The 22,143-nt window shown below is 34.7% G+C and overlaps 1 long non-coding RNA gene across 1 annotated transcript in view; it reads left to right on the top strand.

Annotated features, from left to right (window-relative positions):
• Positions 1-554: 554 nt before the first annotated feature.
• The window catches only part of LOC109371233 (uncharacterized), a 93,693-nt gene continuing 72,104 nt past the window's right edge, over positions 555-22,143 (top strand). Inside the window, exon 1 of the long non-coding RNA XR_002121845.1 lies at positions 555-600. This is a non-coding gene — a long non-coding RNA (uncharacterized LOC109371233). The remainder of the gene's footprint in view (positions 601-22,143) is intronic.

The following is a 22,143-nucleotide window of genomic DNA, read 5'->3' as shown; positions in this document are numbered from 1 at the left end:
AATCTATTTGTTTTCTATAAGCAGTTTATATATATATATATCTGCCAGCAAACTCGTTAATAACAATCAAATAAAATTCTTCCCTTTTTAGAAATTTTACCTTCCTGGGCCACTACATATTTATTGTATTTTTTTCAATGTTCTCAAAGAACTTAAGTCTCTGTGTTTATTTATTTATTTATTTTTTCTTCCTAGGGGTGTATCATACTCTCATCACCTTCAGGCAATTTTACTTTCCAGGACTCATGTTGTATTTTGCAAAGCAATATTTTGACTTGCGGATCTAGAGTCTTCACAATGGCAAAGCAAACTTTAATGGTCTTGATTCAGAATGCTGAACACCGGCAAATAAGTTAGTGACCTCACTTCACCTCTAGATATACACTTAATATCACATATTTGTATTTGGGGTATTAAAACTCCTGCATTTGTCACTCCTAATTGGGTCCTAGGCAGAAAAAAAGCAGTTCACAGCATGCCCTTTGTGAGCTGTCATAAATAGAAACATGAGGCAGTGCCAAATTCTCCAAGGCTTGACAGCCAATGATTAGGATGTTTTAATTTAGTGGACATATAGAACTTCTTCTGACATCTAAATGGGTGAGTGCCGTAAGTTCTACCTTTTTTTTTTTTTGGGGGGGGACACATTCAAATTTAGACTAAACAAAAAGTAGCCTCAAGTAGCATTTTAAAACATAGATCAGCAGAGGAGTTGACTTTAGCATAACACTGAATTCAGAAGTATGTTGACAGTATAAAATAATGAAATCACAAATGAAATAGTTAAAATAGATTTTAAACCTCTTTTTCTCCAAACATTCATAACATTAAGGGAATACACGCACATAGGGAGAACTATTTTACAAAAATTTTGCAATGGTTTTTGTTTTTTTTTGTTGTTTGTTTGTTTTTTTTTGCTGCGGTCTTCCTTTTGGCTCAATTACTTGCATCTTTATAAAATAAATCCAACATGATAGGAAAACATGAATAGGAATGGTTATAAATAACTTTTAACTTGAGGGAGAGAATGGATAATAAACAGTGAAAGGACCTATTGGAACACACTTCAGGTTAGATTGCTAAACAGTTTTGATATTTTAACTGTAGGGAATTTTACCTTTGAAGTAAGGAATAAGAAAAACACCAGAAGAAGAAAAAACTTAAAACTGTCTTGCCTTCTGCATAGTTTTTCTTTGGGATAACCCTGGATTCAACACACCAGAAAATATAGTTTTATTTCTCTGTTACGATTCTTACAAAGAAAATCTAACCATGTGTTAATGACAATTTAATTCTCATCAGCATTTGAGTTTATAAAACATATTTTCCTTTAAATAATTTATGTCATATATTTAGTAATTTCTTACCCTGTTTCTTGATTTCTTTCAGAGTGAGGTTTGCCAAATATATGGGTCAGTTTAATTATTAAATGTATTTTTGTTCATAAATGCTAAAAAAGTCTTTATTGTAATAAAATAAAAATAACATATATACAAATTGTACTACTGACAATGCATTTTCACCTTATTTTATTTAACTCTCACAATTAGCCTGTGTACTAATTGCGAATAGCTAGGTTATGCTACAGCAACAATATCTAAACTTGTATGTCTCATTTCTTGCTTACTCTACGTGTTTACTGTGGATAAGCTCTGTAATGTATATGTTTTGCTCTGTATTGTACTACTCAGGAATTTAGTTTAACTGAAGCTTTATCTCAATATATTAATCAGCAATAATAGTTTAAAAATAATGTATTGTGCACTGACTTTAAAAGCTTCCATCCAGAAGTGACACATCATTTTCATTTCACAATTCATTGGCCAAAATGTGCCACATGGTCACATCCAATGCCAAAGGGGGTGGGGAAATGAATCCTTACCAATTGCTTGGAAAAGGGAATGCTTAGAAATATTTCATGAATGCACTGATGAGTATTATACCCAAAGAGGTAATTATTTTTCTTCCTATTTCAGAGACCCATTTATTTATTCATATGTGTATTCAACATATTGTATTGGGTACATTGACTTACAAACTCTCTCCTGAAAGAAATCAAGAGGCATGCCAAGAGACACAGAAGAGTGTGTGCAACAGAGATTTTTGTTTATTGTTTTTATTATTATTATTATTATTATTATTATTATTCATTTAAATTAAGTTCAGTATTTTTGTGTTCAGTCACCTTTCCTTTCCATATCTATTGAAGTGTTCGCAGTCCAATGGGATGGGATCTCATTAAACTGCCATTATTATTTCCAGTACTCACCATTATAAAATAGCCAGTATGACTACTGCCACTGGCGGGCCAATTGCAAACATGGTGTGCATAAATTAAAAGTTTTCCGTGATATGAAGTTAATCATAATTAAATGAAGATTTTAGAATGGGGGCTCTCTTTACTTTTTTAATCATAATAAATAAATAATAGCTTCGCTGTTTTAACTAGCTATCCCACCAATTCTAGACACACCTTTATGAGTGTGTTAATAGGAGCATATTAGCTAGAGTTGAAATCTGTTTCTCATGTGCAATTACATTTTAGTTTTCCTTTCTAAAGCTCTCAATACATGACAGGCCATAGTTTTGGAAAATAATTATGTACACATGGACATGTGTTAATGTTTCTCAATTTTTGCTGTTGCATACCTTAAGACACTTCCTTCATACAACCTTAAAATTTGGTTTTAGCAACTTATTCTCAACTTGATTCACTAACATATCTGTACAGTTGTGGGCCAGATAATTTATGGGTTCTCACTCTGCTTAATTTTCAACCACTTGTTAAAAATATGATAAACCCAAAACCCATGTGAGTCAAAATCAGTGGGGACATTTTTCCAATACAGTTATATGTTCTGAAGTTCATGCTGAATTATTTTATATGTTCCTGACTACTTCTTTTCAAATTTCCTATGTAATGTTGAATTTAACTCCTAATTCCTTCATAGTGTATCATGGATGATATAATCATAAATAATCCCTGAATTGTACACAAATATATCTGTGTTTATTGCCAGACATGCCTTTGTCAAAGAAAAACATCAATTAAGAAAAAGTGTTTTATTCAGGGATCTTGGTGAAAACAAGAGGGGAGAAAAAACTGAGTATTTTTAAACAATAAGGGAATCATTGGAAGCAAATTGAGACTCAGAAAACCAGTAGAAAGCTGACAAACCAAGGCTGGAAATTAGCAGAAGTCAAAGGAGCTCTGGAGGGTGAAGAGCAGGAACCCCATAAAGGGGATGCATCAGAAACCACACAATTTGCAAACCATTTACACTGTTTCTGGAAATCTGATGTCAACCGTTCCCTCTGCCACCAGCAAAGATCTGACTTTTCAGAATTTCTGATGGACTGAGCTTAAGTCATGTATCCAGCTACCGGCTGTATCTGTGAGTGGAAAAGGGAAGAATATGTTTTGTTTCCTCCAAACGAACTAACAGCTTATGAAAGTTTGCTGTGGGAGCATGAGCTCAGCAATTGCCATTCAAATAATACACAAATGATGAAATTCCTGCAGAGGAGCTATCAGTACAGCAGTTAGAATAGGAAGGAGTGTGGTGGGATACAAGACCAAAAATTTAAAAAAGCAAAGTATACACTACTCAGAAGACTCATAAATATATGATTATAAGAATGTTATCTACTTACCTATTTTTTCATTTAAAAAAGTACTAAATAAAATAGTTTATATTGAAGATGTTAGTTTTTGTTTTTTAATTTATTTTGTATAAAATTTTATCTATCTATCTATCTATCTATCTATCTATCTATCTATCTATCTATCATCTATCTGTTTTCTTTATGTATCCGTGACAGATCTCATCACTAGAACTATATAATCTCTATCATAATGACTTAGAAGAAATATACCAAAAACAAAGTAAAAGAATACTTATGCCAAAATGTCATTAGCCTCAGGGGTTTACAAAAGACTAATAAATAATGTTGTTCCTTTCAAAATAGTTTTTCCTTTGGGTGTCTTCTGGTTCTGTATGTTGTTTCTCTAATTGTCTAGGAAACTTCTGCATCAAAATTACTGGGGAGTTGGTATGCTTGCATAAATGCAAATTCTTGGGTCTCATTATAGAACCACTGAATCTGAATTTGGGATGTTGAGGCTAGAATTACACATTTTAAAGAAATATCCTAAGTATATTTGAAAATTTCAGACCCTGTGCATTACAAATGTTCTCAATAGCTCAAACCGAGGTTAACTTAAGTTGGATCAAGTTTGCTAAATAAGAAAAAAAACCAGGAAGATCAGCAGAATTTGAAAAGAACACACATCAGGAAATCTTTTGAAATCTTACTCTGCGCTATTTGGTCACTTTCATGTTTCAAAAGCCAAGATATTTGTCCTGCTATACCCAAAGTGCTTTAGGTGCTTAATCATGTTTTTAAAATGAAAGTAAAATTTCACTGTGGTCCAAAGTCACCTCCTGTTTTCTCGAATGAATCATATAAAATTTACTAGAGAGTTATATGAGAATTGTAACCCAAGTTTTTAAAATACCATTTCCTCACATGTGATTTTTTAAGGATGTTAAAAGAAAAGCTATTTTGAATGAAAGAGATGCTGCTAAGGAAAGGGAAGAAACCAGTATGCTTTTGGACCGCTTCTGGCCTTAGAGTGTTCTCGCACACTGTATTGAAATGAATGGAAGCAATTATAAAAGGAAGCTGCTGACCTTTCTGAAAAGGCTGCCAATCCATAATACCTCCTGCAATGCTCATCTCCTTTATTCGTGCTTAACAAACCTTGTCACCCTTGTCGCAGTGCCTCAGAACCCCTTGTTAACTTTTCCCCTTTTGTTGTCTTTAGGGTATTTGCAGCACGCCTGTCTGCTGAAATACCTCTCAATTGCCAATTAAAGGAAGTTTAGGAATGAGTACCTAGGGATGGAATTAACCTAGCAAGTTAACCTGGGGGAAGAATGTGTTAGGGATACAAATTCTCCACATCAGAGTCTTAACATATTTACCTGCTCACCTGACATACTGAGGAGAGGGTATTGGTTATATATTTGCACAACAATCAGAAAGCACCTCCAGTTTTTCAGGCTGTAAACAATTTGAAAAACAAACACCAGAATCTTCAAAATAATTCTCCCCACTCCCCACAGTGTGCTCATTTTCCCTCAAGTGAAAAAAATGCTAGTATTTAAGCCCCGTTTTGCAGAAACACTTATAACAGGTACCTGTATGTAATATGGAGCAATTCCTTTAGGAGGGTCTTATCGAGAATATCTTCTGGCTTTATAATGCCGATTTAACACATAAGCCCCTGGATCATACCTGTTTGGATTGACAATCATTTGAACGATTATTAAGAAGAGTTATCCAGAATTGAGTAGTTCTGGCACTCAAATAAGAAAAAAGAAATCCCACATTTAAATGATCTGTTCTATGAACATCTCATCAAGTTTTTGTTTTTTCTTATTTCTTTTGATTGGTGTTTCTCATTTTCTGCACTCATATTAATTAGTTTTCTTGAAGGAACATTTTAGAAAATGAGCCCTTAATACCTATAACTGAATGACTTGTTAACTTGCTTGCCCTTGGAGAGTAAAGAGAAATGAGATGGAAGAATTTAAAATATGCAGTGCATGTGATCCTGAGGTACTCCTATTTTCCATAAGCATCATGGATTGCTCCTAATATTTGTTGAGAACATATATAACTTTATTTACATTTGCAAAGGTTGAGACAAGAAAGAAATAGCATAAAATGAGCCTTATTAACTATTATGTGCTAAGTAATTTCTACCTAATTTAACATTTCAGTAACTCTATGATGCCATTATTAATTCTAATGTTTAGTTGAATAACCTGAGATATATACAGATGAAGTTATTTGTTTGAGGCCATTTAGCTAGTAAGAGACAGCAGAGAGATTCAGATTCAAATAGGATTTTCCAATTCAAATGGAATTCTCCCTGGATTCAGAGTTGAAGTTCTGTTTTTCTCCCCATGTTTTCATCAAACTACTTTTAAGTAAGTCCACTACCAGATCAATAGGTACTAAATATCAAGTAAAAAAAAATCACAAAATGTTATGTTACTTCTAACTAGATGATTCGAGGGAATGTTGGAGTCTATAATAACATTAATCAGTAAAAATATGTCTTTCTACATGTTTTATCATCTGAAAAATGTTAGTTTCTTGGAGTGCATCCAATTTCACATTGAATAAGAAAGATTGTATTATCCAAGTGAAGAAAAGTACATATGTAAGAATTGAATTGAAAGTGTCTATAACTATCACTTAATTCTAATTCCAAATTCTAAACACACCACTGAAACACAATGCAACTTGCCCAAGATATACAGGAATTATGATGTAGTACATTGCATACATTCACATTTTTTCATGTGGATGACTGTTAGCTTGAATTATTTTGGTTTCCTCATCCAAGACTTTCCAGTACATTCACAGATGAACTTTAAACAACATGGGTTTGAACTGCGCAGGTCCACTCATACCAGATTTTTTCAATATAGTCGGCCCTTCTTAGCCTCAGGTTTTGATCCACAGATTCAACCAATAGTCCATGGAAAACAGTATTTTCACATTCCCAGCTGCAGTTTCCCAGCCACGAATTCCCAGCCATAGATCTACACCTGTTTTCGATCTGTACTTTGCCAAATCTGAGGATGTTAAGGGCTGATTTCAGTTAACTTTTGAGTGAATCAAAATTTGTACATGCATTTTTGGGTCTACAGGTTCAGCACCCCCTACCCTCACACTAAGAGTCAAATGTATGTAAGATTTAGTATTTCCTCTTTGGTTCATGCTTTCTGTGACTAGCTAAAACAGAGCCATGTTAGTGCTTGCAGTGTTGTGGTCGTTACAGAAACCTGTAACACTTCCCTTCTCCCATATTTCAAATTCCTGCTGTCTTCATGTTTGACCTAATTTAAGATAGATGCATCACTAGAGGAGCCTCAGTGATACAGCACACCTCTCTCACAGGTAAGTACTTTTCACAGTGGTAGGACTTGTAGGTACATCAGAAGTTATTGGGTGCTAGTTTGGTTATGCCAGGCTGTCTTGGTGCTTCTTTTTAAAGGAAAAATGGAGGACTTTATATTCTCTTTCTCACAACATAATGTTCCATTTCCTGCTGACTATACAGTCACTTCCAGACTCCTGCACAAACATTTCCCTTGGGTGACTCTCAAAATACTATTGGCATGCTAGGGATTGTATTGCAAATGCTTTCATTAACAGGTGTTTCTGTATTAGACTATTTCATTGGTTTCTACATTTTTCTTTGTGTTACAACCAGTGTCAAGGTTTTTAATGAAGGAGAAAAAGTAATATCATCTATGACATCATTGTAATGATATTAAATTATGGTGTTTTAAAATATGGTTCACTTAAAGTAAAAATGCAGTTATCTGAAAAAGTGCCTAAGGTTTGGCCAGGTGGAATAGAAGGAATATAGATAGATAGATAGATGATAGATAGATAGATAGATAGATAGATAGATAGATAGATAGATAGATATAGATAGATAATATATAATGATTTTCCAGTTTCCTTGTGAATATGTGAACATTAAGCTATTGCAAACATTTCAAACTTCAAAGAATAGCCCTCTTTAGCTTTAGATGGAACAAATAATATTCCTTTTCTCTTAGACCAGAGTAATAAGTTCCTAATTTTGCTCTGTGTTAGTTTTTACAAGGTTCCTTAGGATTGCAGAGGGAGACATTGGTTCTGAGATCACAATTAAGTGTGAAAGATTAGGAAGAGCAAGAGGCGGACCAATGCCAAACACTAGAGAAGTGAGACGGAGTCTCCTCTTTCCTCTCCCTCACGCTTTAGGGATCCTGTCAGAGGAAAATTGAGCTCATATTACATCAGTTTCCTTTTCTAATTTTGTAACAGCCTTTTAGAAAAAAAGATATATTTGAGAAAAAGGTGTCCTGAGTCTCATTCTAGTTGCTCATCATGATTCTCAATGATCTGACTTTAAATAATGAAAAAAAATGTGTTATAAGTTTACTTTTGAGGCTCCTCATGGCCCTTTATTAGATTTCATGTTTATGGTTTAGGTCATAATTTCTTTTCCCACATCTTGTGCTTTGATCTCATCCTCAGCTAGACAAGTGCTTTATGATAGAGGGAAAAAAAGTTTGTTTATGTGCTACAGTAATTAAGAACTAAAAAGATGCTTTCCCAGCTGTTGCTTTTGAAGTCAAGTTTAGATAGTGACAAGGTGCCAATTTTCAATTAGAAATGAAATTTTTATTTATAAATAATGTGTTATATTATGTCAATAATTCATTTTTAACATTCTTTTTTCTTTAAAATATTTTCTAGTAATGGGGGTCCAAATCATTAATTACTAAAGGCTGAGTCCTTTGACAATGACCTAACAGTCTGTGTTTGTTTAGCTTTTCTTTGTTCATCATTCATTAGACCAAAATAAAACTTTTTCCCTATTTCTCCTACATGCTTTGAGGAAATTTTACCTAGAACACATTTTTCTATTCTTGCTTCATCTCTGAAAAGAAACATTCTAAATACACACACACACACACACACACACGTACACGCACATGCACATATATACTCTCTGCTTAAGTTTTAAAATCAAAGCTTGAAGGAAATAGATATTAGTGTTAATTCAAGTCAACTTGATAGTAATTTAACTATTTTTCTTCCCTTATCTTTTCTTATAATAATAAAGATGTGTTTACCTAACCTGGACATATAAGCCACTTCCATTAGTAACCAGAAGATGGCATTAGAGGAAGCCCAGAAGGGATTTATTAGCCTTGTGGGAATTTGACCATGAGTTTTGGCTCATAACAAAGCTAAAATACTAGTGAGATGTGCCAGTACCTGAATACCATGCCCAAGGAAGTATGAGTACAATGGATGCTTTCTCTTTCCTTCTATAAAAGGGTTGTTATTTTTTTTTCACAATGATCAACCAATTTTGTAAAATTAATATTTACATGATTTTTCATTAAGAAAAAAACATTCTTTTTTCTTTTGTCATTTTTCCTCCCCTGGTTTTGGCTTCCTTCTGAGTCAATGATGCTCAATGCTAATGAAGCTCTATTTGGTCCAACTTCAAGTTCACATTGTTAGGTAATTAACTTGGCATCGAAGCATTCCTTGGCAGCTATGGCTTTTGACTTGGAGATAGTTAGCTGAAAGACTAGGCAGAGCTTTAAATCATTGCCAACTTAATTTTGTGTGTTTGTGTGTGTGTGTGTGTGTGTGTGTGTGTGTGAAATTAAAATTTAACAATGTGATTTCCCCTCCTCAGGTTAGTTTATTTGACTAGCGATAATTACAATAATGGCTGTTTGCATTGCTGGTCCAGGTGGGAAGTTAAGCGGAGGCTTAGTATCTAAGCATAGGTCTTAAGAGGAAGTTATTTAACATTTCTTGTTGTTGTGTTGTAAGTCAGATATAATAAAATGGCTTCTAAGAAAGGGTTTTTACCCCAGTGTTGCTTTAAATAGATTCGATAACCTGAATTTATACACTAAGACATCGATCTTTATTTTCCAAGCCAAATTGCATGAAAGACATTAAACACCCAAGTCTCTAGAGAATTTTAGGACTGATGGAGAAAAAAAGGAAAGTAGATGAGGGGAGCAGATCACCAAAAATATCATTCGTATGATATTTTTGTCATAATGATGCAGCAAAACTTTAATACTGTTTAAATGCAACTCAGCTTATTCCTCGTCTGCAGCCACCTTCGTGATCACAGCAAGAAAAAAGCGTAGCCATTCTGGTGTATTTCACTTAACATTCATTACCATTACATTTTGGCAGATCCTTAGTGTTAACTGGTATTTATATTACATTTTATTTGTCTAATTGAGAGTTGAAATGACTTCTACAAATGTCCTTTTCTTTTCTCAAACCCTCAGGTACACCTTCTTTCCCTCTTCACTTGCACTGACAAGCGAGCTCACTTTCTACATCACTCTGAAAATAGAAGCAATCAGCAATAAGAAGATGCTTTCCACAAGTCCTCACCATCACATGCACCCATTCGTACCTCTGCCCTCCTATTTGACTTCTCTCCTGTCAATCTGGATAAACTACTTATGCTTTAGTCTAAAGGCCACCCTCCACTTGTGTTCTAGATCCATCTCTTTCACCTACTTAAGGACATTGCTCCAGAAATTCTACCTTCATTTTCTTGAATCGGCATTTCATTTATTATTCACATAACCATTCCCATTGGCACACAAATAAGCAATAATTTCTATCATTGCAAGAAATATTCTATTCTACTACATTCCACTTCTCTGCCTTCACAGCAAAGCTCCTTGAATGAGTGGTCTATGCTCTAATTCCTCTCCTCCGATACAGTAATTAGCACATTCCAGTAGGACGTTTGTCCCAACATAAACTGTTCTTGTCATGGGCAGTTAATACTGACCTCCCAGGAGCATGTGACAAAATTGATTCTTTGAAATGCTGTCCTCACTGGCATTTCGGGCACCACACCACCCTTTAGGATTTCTACCTACCCTGCTTAACAATTCCTTATCAGTCTCCTTGGTTCATGCTGGCTTATCTCCAGGACCACTTCACATTGGTGTGCCCCAGGGCCGAATCTTTGGACCTGTTCTTTCTCTACATTCATACTTGCTATGATCTCATTCATCATCTTGCACTGAATCCCAGTTATATGATGGAAACTCCTGAATTTAGATCTTTGGCCTGACTCATTTCCTAGCATTCTAAGATCTCTTGGAGTTATTGAATCACTAACCTACAAGATAAGCAGTGGGGTTTCTTTTTTGTTGTTGTTTTTGGTTGAAGGGTTTATTATATCAATTAGTTCCATTAATTATGTTTTTTAATTAAAATGTATTGGGGTGACAATGGTTAGCAAAGTTACATAGGTTTCAAGTGTACAGTTCTGTAATACATCATCTATATATCACATTGTGTGTTCACCACCCAGAGTCAGTTCTCTTTCCATCACCATATATTTGATCCAGGATTTCTAATAGATATCAAAAATCCAACTTTAGATTTCCCCAAAACTTCACCCGCTACACACACATTAACCTGCTTTCCAGTCATCTTTTTTTCATTTCAGTAATTAAAAATTACGTTCTTCTGCTTGCTCAGTCTAAAAAAAAAAGTCCCGGCCCATGTCTTGACTACTTTTTGTTTCTTACACCCCACATTGAATCCACCCATAAATTCGCTAGTTAGTTCTACCTTCATAATATATTAAGAATCTCATCACTTTTCACTACTTCTCCTATGTCATCCTGGTCCAAACCACTATCCTGTATTTTCCTAGGTCATTTCATGAGCTTTTTAACTGGTATCGCTACTTCTGCCCTTCCCTCTAAAATACTATAACCTAAACTTAGACTTCAGAATAATTCTATAGCAAACACATAAGTTAGATCATGGCTGCCTTTCACCGAAATCATCCAATCATTTCCTTCCTCACAGTAAAAGCCAGAGTCCTCCCACAGGTTTCCAAGGCTCTATCTAATTTGGCACTTTTCTTTTTTTTTTTTTTCTCTAAGCATATATTTCTTTATTTTGTCTTAATAATGATTTTTTTATTGTTAGTTTCAGGTGTACAGAACAATGCAATAGTTACCCTTTTCACCCTCACAAAGTAACAACCCCCCTCCCCCATCTATTGCCCTTCTATTACAATTCCATTGAATCCGTTCCCACACTCTACTCCATGTCCCGAGGTTATATGTATATATAATTATAGTTCCCTTCACAGCTCACTTTCAAACAGCTCAAACACATTCTTCAATGTGTTCTTTTTTTTTTCCCCTCTAATACCCCAGTCATGCTTCCCTTTCATGGATTTCTCGCCTGCTATTTTCCTCCCTCTTCCTATTGAGGAGTCCAGCTCCTGGCCAGGAAACTTAGATGTGTGATTTTTCAGGTGTGAGCATAAGCTATTATGAAGGCTTTCCCTGACAGGCCCAATGGGGGAAAGCTGCCTCCCCCCATCGGCCTCAGTACACAGCCGGTGCATTACGGCCTCAAGGGGGAGTTGCAGTCAGGACAGAAGCCCCTCTGCAGGCCAGTCTTCTACATATTTTGTAGTCCTAGCCCAGACACCTTCATTCCTAGGTCTCTTTATACGGGCTCTTCGGGTCAAGGTCTTCAAGCACGTCTATCAATAACTCTTTATTGAGGGAAAGTAAAATTTTGAAGACATTTTTTCGAATTCTGACTCAGGACTTACACTTTCCCATTCCTAGTCCTTCATTCCCCTTGTCCTGCCCTCAGGTTCATAAAACTGCAGAAGAGCTTTGTTTTATTTTTGTTGTTATTGTTGGGGGTGGGGAGGCTCTGTTAAAAGCACTAAGACTTGCGCATCTGTCCTAATCTAACTGATCCTCTACCAGTGTGCCATTCTTTGGAGGAAAATGCAAAGGGGGGTGGGGAGTCAAACCTCTCTTTGGTTTTAACCTCTTGCTTATACTATTGCAGTAAATGATTAGAGGCTTGATTGCTACTTTCATTTTGGCTTGTTGCTTTATTGACTATTTCAGCACCTGACGGTTCAGTTCTCTCCAGCTCAGCTGAGTTTTTGATGCCTATTTCCCGAATGCCTCAAGTCCTTGTTCAAATGTTCCTTTCTAATACAGCTTTCAGTGACCAGTAAATCTAAAGTTATTGTTCCCAACTAGGATTTCCTATATTACTTCCCTGCATTGTTTTCCTCCGCTAGCACGTAGTCTCATCTGGTGTACTAGAAGTTTTATGCACTTTTTTAACTGTCAATTTCTTCTCACTTAAGTATAAGATTTACAAGGCCAGAAGCTTTAGTTTTTACACATGAGGTAGCCTCAGTTTCTATAACTGTAACTGGTGTACAGTCATGCTCAACAAAAATTTGTTAAATGAGTCATCTAGAAGGGACAGGAGAGAAAAGCAGGGTGCAAGGCAAAACCAGGATTCGTTCTCTGCCTACCGATGGTTGGAAAACCCTGACCTTGGTTATGCATTCCCTGCCCCTAAGCCCACGTAGGGGCTCCTAACTGGACTTGGAATATAATAAGGTAAATGCGTCCTCGCAGTTTTTACCCACTATCCTTGAAGACCCACTAGAAGAGGGAGACTAAGACAATCTCAGAGTCTGTATCAGTTAGAAGTGACTATATGCGGTACAGTTTAGGGTGTTGTAGTATTTTAAGCTGATGAATTGAGATCAACTCAGAACATGAAGTTTGCTTTAAAGCGATTGGTCCTATCATGAGACCAGAATGCTACATCTTGAGAAAGGGAGACTATTTTTTTTTTATTGATAACCTCATTTGACAGCAGATAATCTCTCAAATGTCAGTTACTTTAAAAATTGACATTTCCAATAGGTGTGTAACTTTTAAATCCTTAAAGATATTTATAAGCTATATAAAAATAGTTACCGAGGGACACTAGAATTTGAGATCGATTCAATCACCATGTCTCATCTTTTTAAGTGTATGTTTTCATCTCTCTGTAAATATGTTTATTTCATTTCATGTTTTGCATACTATATTATTCTTTCAGTCAATACATATTTCTGGTGAGATCTAAGGGGAAACAATGAAAATAGAGTGCTATTCAAGTTTTTGATCTATGGAAGATTCAGGAGCTCTGTTTTGGTCCTGTTGCTCTTGAGATGCATATTATACATCCACCCCCTGGTGAAGTAGAATAGGGTGTTGAATATGCAAAGGTGTAAATCAAGGAAGGAGTTGCGACTGGATAAAGAAGTGTGTATGTTACCAGTCTTGCGTGTGGCATTTAGGAGGACATACTAGGTGAATTCACTGGACAGAGAATGAGGAAGGAGTTCCAGGGCTGAGTCTCAGGGACACTCAAAATAGAGGGAAGCAAAGAGAAGGAGAATCCATGAAAGGGGGCTAAAAAGAGGACCCAGTGACATAGAAGGGGATCTAGAACTTTGGTATCCTCGACACCAAGTGAAGAAAGACCAAGGAAGGAGTAATCATTTGTATTAACTGTAATTGAGAAATTAAATAAGGCAAGAAAGAGTTGAATGTATGTCATAAAACTAACATGTATATAAGCAATTGATTCAATTAGATTTGAAAGGAGACTTCCTATATTTCATTTCTGTATGTGTCATTTGATAGTCATTTAGAATAAAAATATATGTTGCCTGGCAACATAAAACCCATTGCTCCCACACTGTGAGCTAATCTCCATCAATCATATTCTCTCTTAGGTCCAAGTTCTGAAGGAAATTGGGATCTCGATGTGTAAAATTAATAATAAAAAATACTCCCAAATAAAGTCATCCACAATGTCATCTGTTTCTCAGATGTTCCCTGGAATCTAGGGCTTCCCAAGATCTAGAGAAACATGGCTATTTAAATAAACAAAGAACAGCAATAACACAATAAAACAAAACACTGCAATCTTAAATATATATATATATATATATATATGGAGAGGCAAGCGATGCAGACAAATGAACAAATTAGTATTTGCGTCAAAAAGAAGTTTTGCATCTACAAGAGCTCTTGTTCCACTCCAAAGTGATGCGCAGGCTACCACTCAGCCTGAGGTGCAGTTACTATTAAGTTGAAAGTGATGATACAGTAGTGCCAATATTGGGAGGGTAATGTTAAAATACATGGTCTCAGCACATAAATGTGACTCATGTAGCAACAGGAAAATAATTGGCCCTTTAGAGTTATGACCTTTTTTTTTTCTTTAATGTGCTGAAATGAGGTAAGAAGCTAAATCTTTGGTTTAGGTCTGGATATGTCCTCCAAATCTTTTAGCATTACTTGTATCTATAGCAAACGCTTATCCTCTCAGCATAATGCTCCTCCCACTTTCAGGACTGCCATATTAAAATATCCAGCTTTGTACTGAGGCTTTCTGCAGGTACAGAGTAGGGCAGAGAGGGTCTAGGAAATGCCAGGCCATACATTCTGCTCTGGGTACTGTCTCTGCACTCTGTAAGTTTGTACCACCAACTCTAGGGATTTGCTTTGTCTCAGCATTACTTCATCGTGCTAGGAATTTCCTCAGATGAAATTTACAGAATGCGATGTATGGCTCTCCTTGTCATTTGTACCTTAGGACAACTAAGGAATATCTCAGAATTGAGTTTGCTTTGTCACTTGCTCTTTGAATTTGACCTTTAAATTATGTGACTACATTGTTTATGCATTTCATTTTCCATCTTCAAAAAAACCATCCAGTGAAATAATGAATTCAATAATTATTTTCTTATGGAAATAAAGCAGAAGAAACCGGCACTATATTTGCTAACTGTAAGCATGATTCTCTTTTAATTTTTTTCAGTTCTATACCTATCCTTGGGAAGAAATATATCCAGTTTAGGGTAGGGAAGTGACTCAGGTTAATTTCATGCAGACCACTTTCCCTTTTTCCCCATGTATCAATCCTAAATTAATACACGAGGTGCTCTGCAGCCAGCGTGGCTGCACATTGATCTTGGCCAGCTTGTTTACAGTGTTTTGGCAAGTTGCTGATGTACTTCTCCCTGGGGATAGAGCAGGGGTTAATTGCTGTTAAACTCTCAGTGCCAAGTAATGGTTCAGCCTCTCTGCTACATTAAAGATGACACTAATAAGGAAAGAGTGCAGTGGATTGCTCTATGTTGAAAATTGGACTTGTGGTGACAGAAACTTGGAGCAGAGCTGATGTAATAGGAAGACCATAATGTAATTATAACTGCTGAACATGTGTCATACCAAGTTAAATGATACATTAATGAATCAAAACAGGTGATGAAGTGTTGCTCTTTCAGCAGAGAGAGGTGCTTTCAAGGTTAGATTGCCATTAATTTAATAATCTGTAATATGGATATTCTTCAAATCACAAATGAAATCAACCTTAATGCTTTCATACGGCATTGCTTCTTGAGTTTCAAATGGAAAAGATAAAAGAAACAAAGCAAAAGTGAAGAGAGTTCAATGCAACTCCTCTAATTTTGTAAAAAAATGGTTTTACACTGTAAGGTGAGTGGCTGCCCAAGGCCTTCTTGTCCTGGTAGACCACTTGATCATTTTATTCTGCAGCTAGCCAGCCAGAATTTGCAAGGGAGCATAGGCCTTCACAAGCAAACAGCTACTTCTTTGCAAACAGGCCATTATATATCATCTATACATAATATTTTAATGTGACTTATCTGAAGTTCACAATCGGTAGAATAAAATCATGTCCCTCAAATCTTCTAATCTATTTTGGTGTAATTTGTTTCTTTATTTTTCTAAGTATTTGTAAAGCTTTCAAACCCATTTTTCTTAGAATTTTTAAAATGGATTGTAAAATTCATAAACAATCATAGATTACTTAGTATCCATAATTTTTAAATTTTGATCTTAATTCTTTTTTCAATAATATCATTATTATTCCTAATTTGTTTAGAGGTGTTAGGACATTAATATAAAATAATTAGGGTCTCAAATATGGATTATTTTGAAAAAATGAATAAATTCATCTTCCTTTTTAAAGATTCTCGAAACTCAGTATATTATTCTATTGGGCCCTATGTTATATGTGAAGCAATTTATTAACAGGATACTTTCTGTATGTTGGATCTATCTTATATAGATTTCCATTATGTAATGTACAATTTAATTTTAATTTTCCCATATATTATCTTTTTTTACTGACAAGCAGTTATTGTTGTTTGGTGGTATTTTACCAATGATTGAAACAAGTTACAAAGATAGGTGTTTGATTCTTTTCCACCACTGCTGTAAAAAGCCAGAAAATAAACAGATGACTTCTAAAATAAAGTAAAATAATCCTGTTATATCTGTCTTTTAAAAGATACTAACTATATTTTTTAACATTACAGCTCCAATGTTAATTTAATATTTGTATATATTCTCAAGAGAATTAAGCAGATTTAGATATTGAAGCATAGCAGAATATGTCAACTCAAAAGATACTACTTTGGCATATTGATTATTTTGAGCTATAGGCACTTGAAAAATAACAAACACAGGGAGAGGCTTTCACTGAATTTCTCTTATCTGACTAAAGACAGAGCCTCCAAAAAGAATTCAATTGCTATAAGTCATCAATCAGGAAGATTGACTTTTATCACAGGAGGTGAGAATAGAAGTCAACACTATACCCAGACAAACTTTGTCACAACTATCTTTCCTCCCATCTTTCTTCTAAGGACCCATTCATCTTTCGTAAAGATCATCCTCTCTCCCTTTTCCTATTGAGATGGTATTTCAGCCTGAATTGTAAGATACCTTGAAAGTTATTTGGTTTTTCCCTAGGTATCTCCATGTATACATGAGGTATATATGTTTGCATAACAAACTTCTTTGTTTTTCTCTTACCCCTGTGTTTTTATTATAAGGGTCTCTGCTAAGAACTCAGGACACAGGGAAAATTGTGTTCCTTCTCCTACAATATCATGAGTTTTATTATCTTTGTTAATACTCATAAGAATAAATGCTATTACTTGTAACAAAGACCATTATTAAGGAAATATGGCTTGTAATTTGGTTTTTTAATCATCTTCATCATTTTAACATAAAGTTAAATAGTCTGTAACTCTCAAGGGAACATAGAACTTAAAAAACAAACAAATAAACCAAAAAAACGTAGGTTTTGTTTGTTTTTTCTTTCATGTAGGCGTTTCTTATTATCTGCTCACACCTTCCCTTCTCAGGGATGAAAAGGCCTCTCCCTCAAACAAGAAGATAAGATGGAGAGGGACCAAATGGGAGAGAATATGGAGATAACATTGGGCATTGAGCTTGTTATATAGTGTTTATAATACAGCCAGAGAAGTAAAGTTTGTCTAGTGTCAATAAATAGATTTGGGGGTGATCCAGGTACCCATGAGCATGAGAGAATAAGACTGAAGCTTGGAGGGTACTACCTTTCAACAGATAGGTACCTGGGGAAGCCTTATTGCAAGGGAAGGAGAGTTGCTTTCTAGGAATCAGGGAAAAGTCAATAATGTCAAATGATAAAGAGAGGAAGTAACATAACATAAAATAAAAATTACATCTGACTTTAACCACAAGAAGTTTATTAGTGTCTGACCAGAGAGATACTGGCAGAATCCACTTTATGGTAAGTGGAAGAAAGAATGAGAGATGAAGTATGTAGAACATGTATATGCTATTAGGAGCTGCATTTTATCTATTAGGAAACAAAGAAGAATTTCACTAGTTAGAGATTAATATAAGATTGAGAGGTTTGTGTAGCTTTAAACAAGGACGAAACTTGAATTTTTTCAACTTTTTCATGTAGAAGGAAATCAGTTAAGAGAGGAAGGGACACAGATACAAGGCAGGAGAGTAAGTGAAATAATTAATGGAGAGAAGCGGTGGTGAATAACAAAGAACATAAGCCTGAGCAATGGTAGGAAGGTCAACTCTCACATAAGAAAGCTAATTTGTCCATGAAAACTTAAAGGAATGGTGGGTGTTGATGGTTTAGGGTGAGATTGCCTGACTGCTGACCTTTATTATTTACTTATTTGTTTTTCTGTGAAGTAGGAGACAAGTACTGCTGTGTGGGACGTTGCAAGACATGGAACAGAGGACTGGGGAAACTGGTAAAATAATTGAAATAGCTTCTGGGGTCATGTGAGAAATGCTTCATTGGGGACTTAGAGTTCACAAGAGCATCAAGGGAGTGGCCATGTTTTAGTTTCAGAGGAGGTAAAAGCTCTTTCCAGCAGGTCATGTATCTCCAAGAAAGTCAATGCAAATTTGATTGGTTTCAACATTTTCATTTTTTTAAGAACAATTTTACACTTTCTCATATTTATTTAGTATTTGGTCTGAAAAAGATGATTCTTAGCTATTCATACATTTTAAGAACTGATGAACATGAAGATCAGAGGAACAAAAATAAATTAAATGATAATATTCTTATGCTGTTAAAGATCCATCTGAAGCCAAAATGTAGGCTTATATGAGTGGGGCCTTAACTTATAAAGATTGCTCCAAAATAAATTGAGTAGGTACAATAATTCACTGAAAATTGCCCATGAGTTATTGCATGCTACTGCTGACCACAAAGAAAAACAAAAAAATCCCCAAAATCCTCAAGTCAGCAACTTACAGTTAATGTCCCCTTGCTTTATGTTCCTCTAACTATTTAATTTCTTTTTTCTGGATGGCATGCAGAGTGATAGTCAGCTTTTATGATTTTTTTTTCAGATTCATGGTTTTTGTTTATCTATTTGTTGTTTTTTGATGCTATTGTTTAAATAGGAATAATTTAAAAGATGATTGAGAAAAGGGTGCGTGTATTATTAATGAGGACAGCAACACCATCTAAAATGAACAGTTAGTATCACTTTTTTATTTACATAACTCCTTTCCTCAAGTGTTTTATAATATATTGATTGTTACCTTTATTAAGGCCCCAATTATTGTCTCTGTTCTTTAATATTTCAAGTTAGATAATTGGGCTTTGTTTTTAGATGACATTTTTGATGATAAACATTATATGTTATTATCCAAGGAAAATTTTTTAAAAGTTTGGAACTTTATACTAAAGATTTATAATGACGTGTTTTGACTAGCACAAACATAATGATAGGGATTCTACTAGTAAAGTATTTCATAATTAAGAAAGTTATAATTTGCTAACAGGGCTCACAACAGCTGTCTGTGAAATAAAACAATATGCTTTTCCTCTCCCTACTGGGCCTAATTCCCCAGTAACCTTATTGAAAATGTGCATGGGCTACAAAACTAAAGATTAACTGTCCAGGGACCTGCTTCCTGGAGCTTATTTGAAGATTAAATCAAATGGCAGGCAATATATATTTGGTAATACGGCTTTGTTTCAGTCTTGCCCATGTAGTGGTAAGTGTAATAGAAGGAGGTGACACTTTATAGCTGTTTAAAATAAAAATAAAAGATTTTTCTAAATGTGAAACAGTTTTGTTCTCATGCTGAAATCAAAATGAATAATTTATTTCTTCATAACCAAAAGCATCTTCTGCTTTTTGAACGTATAATAATCTCTAATTACAAATTATCCATAATTACAAATTGTTCAGCCTCTTAAAATATCATTATTATTCATTATCTATTTATTTCATAACAAATGCCACTAAAGGTGTGAATGATGAGTTTAAAATGCCAACTGAGAGATTGCAACATTTTAATTAAATAGCAGTTCAAATATATATTTAAAGACAGCTTTTAGACTACACATTAGTAAATGGATTTCTACTTAACAAGTCAGGAAAAATGGATGATGTTCTGCTTTTAAAAATACTATATTTAGCCTATGCAGAGACACTGAAGTGTGATTCGTCCTCATAGCAGACATCTGAAGAACAAGTGACATTCTTACACAAAATCCATATTGGTGATGTATTTAATTACAGAGCTGATTGAAATTGACAGCTTTAGTGACCTGCGTTTGCACTTGTAGTGATTGATGTATGCTTCAACTCTGGTTACTTTTAAACCAATTCACATATTGTTCAATACTATAATATCATTCTGTCAAATTGCAAACTACAGTTTTACAAGTGTTGGGACTGCAGAAAGTGCATATTTAATTAAAATGAGATAAAGATTAATTGTTTAAAAACACCAAAACAGCTATTAAACTGGGACCATTTGAAAGCCGAGAGAAAGAAAGTTTAATACACTTACTCCATTTATGTTCCTAGAGTCATCTTTATTTTTAGAAAACACATTTCTGACTGCTATTAATGCTCAAGAAAGTGGTCTCAGAACCTTAGGATGTTGTCTCTAAAGGCTGGCTTTCTTGATATGATGTCAGGCTTTAGAAAAAAATAAGTAAATAAAATTAGCGTCTTAGAGCAAGGAGGAACCTTAATGACCTTGTAAACCAAATACCATTTTTTTCTGCTTGTGTTTCTTTGTTGCTCAGTCTAGATAGCTGCTAGCCAGAGAGGTTTAGAATCACAAAGTTGCTTTTACTGCATAAAACTGAGACTTCAATGCACATCTTTTCATTCCCAGTTCAAGGTACTTTCATACTTTGATACTACACAGAATTCCCTCCTCTAGACATTTTACCCTTTAATTCACTTTTTGAGTGTGGGCATATTAGGATTGCAGCCTTTATCACTAAGTGATCCACTTAGTTTAGGCATTTTCAAATTCATTTCTAATAATGGTAACAAGAACCACTTGTTGAAACTTGCTATATACCACACTCTGAAATATATCCTTACATAAATTATTTCTAACAACATATATGGAAAACATGTGATAATATTGCCAATGTATTGAGGTGTGGTGAGACTAAGAGAGGTTCAGCAAATTTTTTAAATGGCCTAATGCTCTAAGTAGATGAAATCTGTACCCAGATATGTTGAGTTCAAAGTCCATAGCCCTTTTCACTATACAACTGTTTCCCTCTACCATATATATATATATATATATAAAATCTTAAATTAAATAGACTTCTCAACTGTCAGAGTGCTAAAGAACTTATCTCTGAAAGGAGATTTTACATGTCCACTTGTTAAGAATTGAGATCTACAAATTTTGGGGGGTTTATACACGCATCTCCCTAAAACAAAGATAGCTGGGTAGAATGATCTTTCAGTCTACTTCCCAGATATAGAAATCTATTCCAGCATTAAATTAGTCATTTCAGTGAAGGATACTAGTCTCAACATTGTAAACTTCATTGACAATTTTGAAAACATATTAATAAAATTGCTTAAATCGTCCCAAGTTCTCAGGGAAATACAGTTCCATCTTCAGTATTTCTGTTTCCTTAAGATATGATGAATTGTGGAGGGAGAAGCATAAATGTGTCTCCTGTCATTATCACTTCGGAATTTCTGCTCCCTATTTAATTGTTCATATAGCAACCTTCTACAATAACGCTCCAGTTCATTCCACTTATAGACCTAAGTTTTCTTTTTCATTTCCTAAAATATCAAGAAATTATATCATGACATTATATCACTGCATGACATAGAAAAATGGCAGAAAAAGATAACTAAAACTTAAATATTAGACATTCTGTGTATTTTAACCACCCTTATGCCAGGTTTGACTGTGTCTGCTTACACCCTACATGTCACTTGATTTTGAGGATCCACTCCTTATTTCTGTTAAAAATTCTTTTTAATGTTCCCTTCTTCTCTAACTATTGAGTCTCTTATTTTATTTTATTTTATTT

The sequence above is a fragment of the Hipposideros armiger genome, unplaced genomic scaffold, assembly GCF_001890085.2.
Source record: "Hipposideros armiger isolate ML-2016 unplaced genomic scaffold, ASM189008v1 scaffold_554, whole genome shotgun sequence".
Lineage (NCBI taxonomy): Eukaryota > Metazoa > Chordata > Mammalia > Chiroptera > Hipposideridae > Hipposideros > Hipposideros armiger.
Note: the sequence above shows the minus strand (reverse complement) of the source record. Positions and strands in the feature narration are given on the sequence as shown.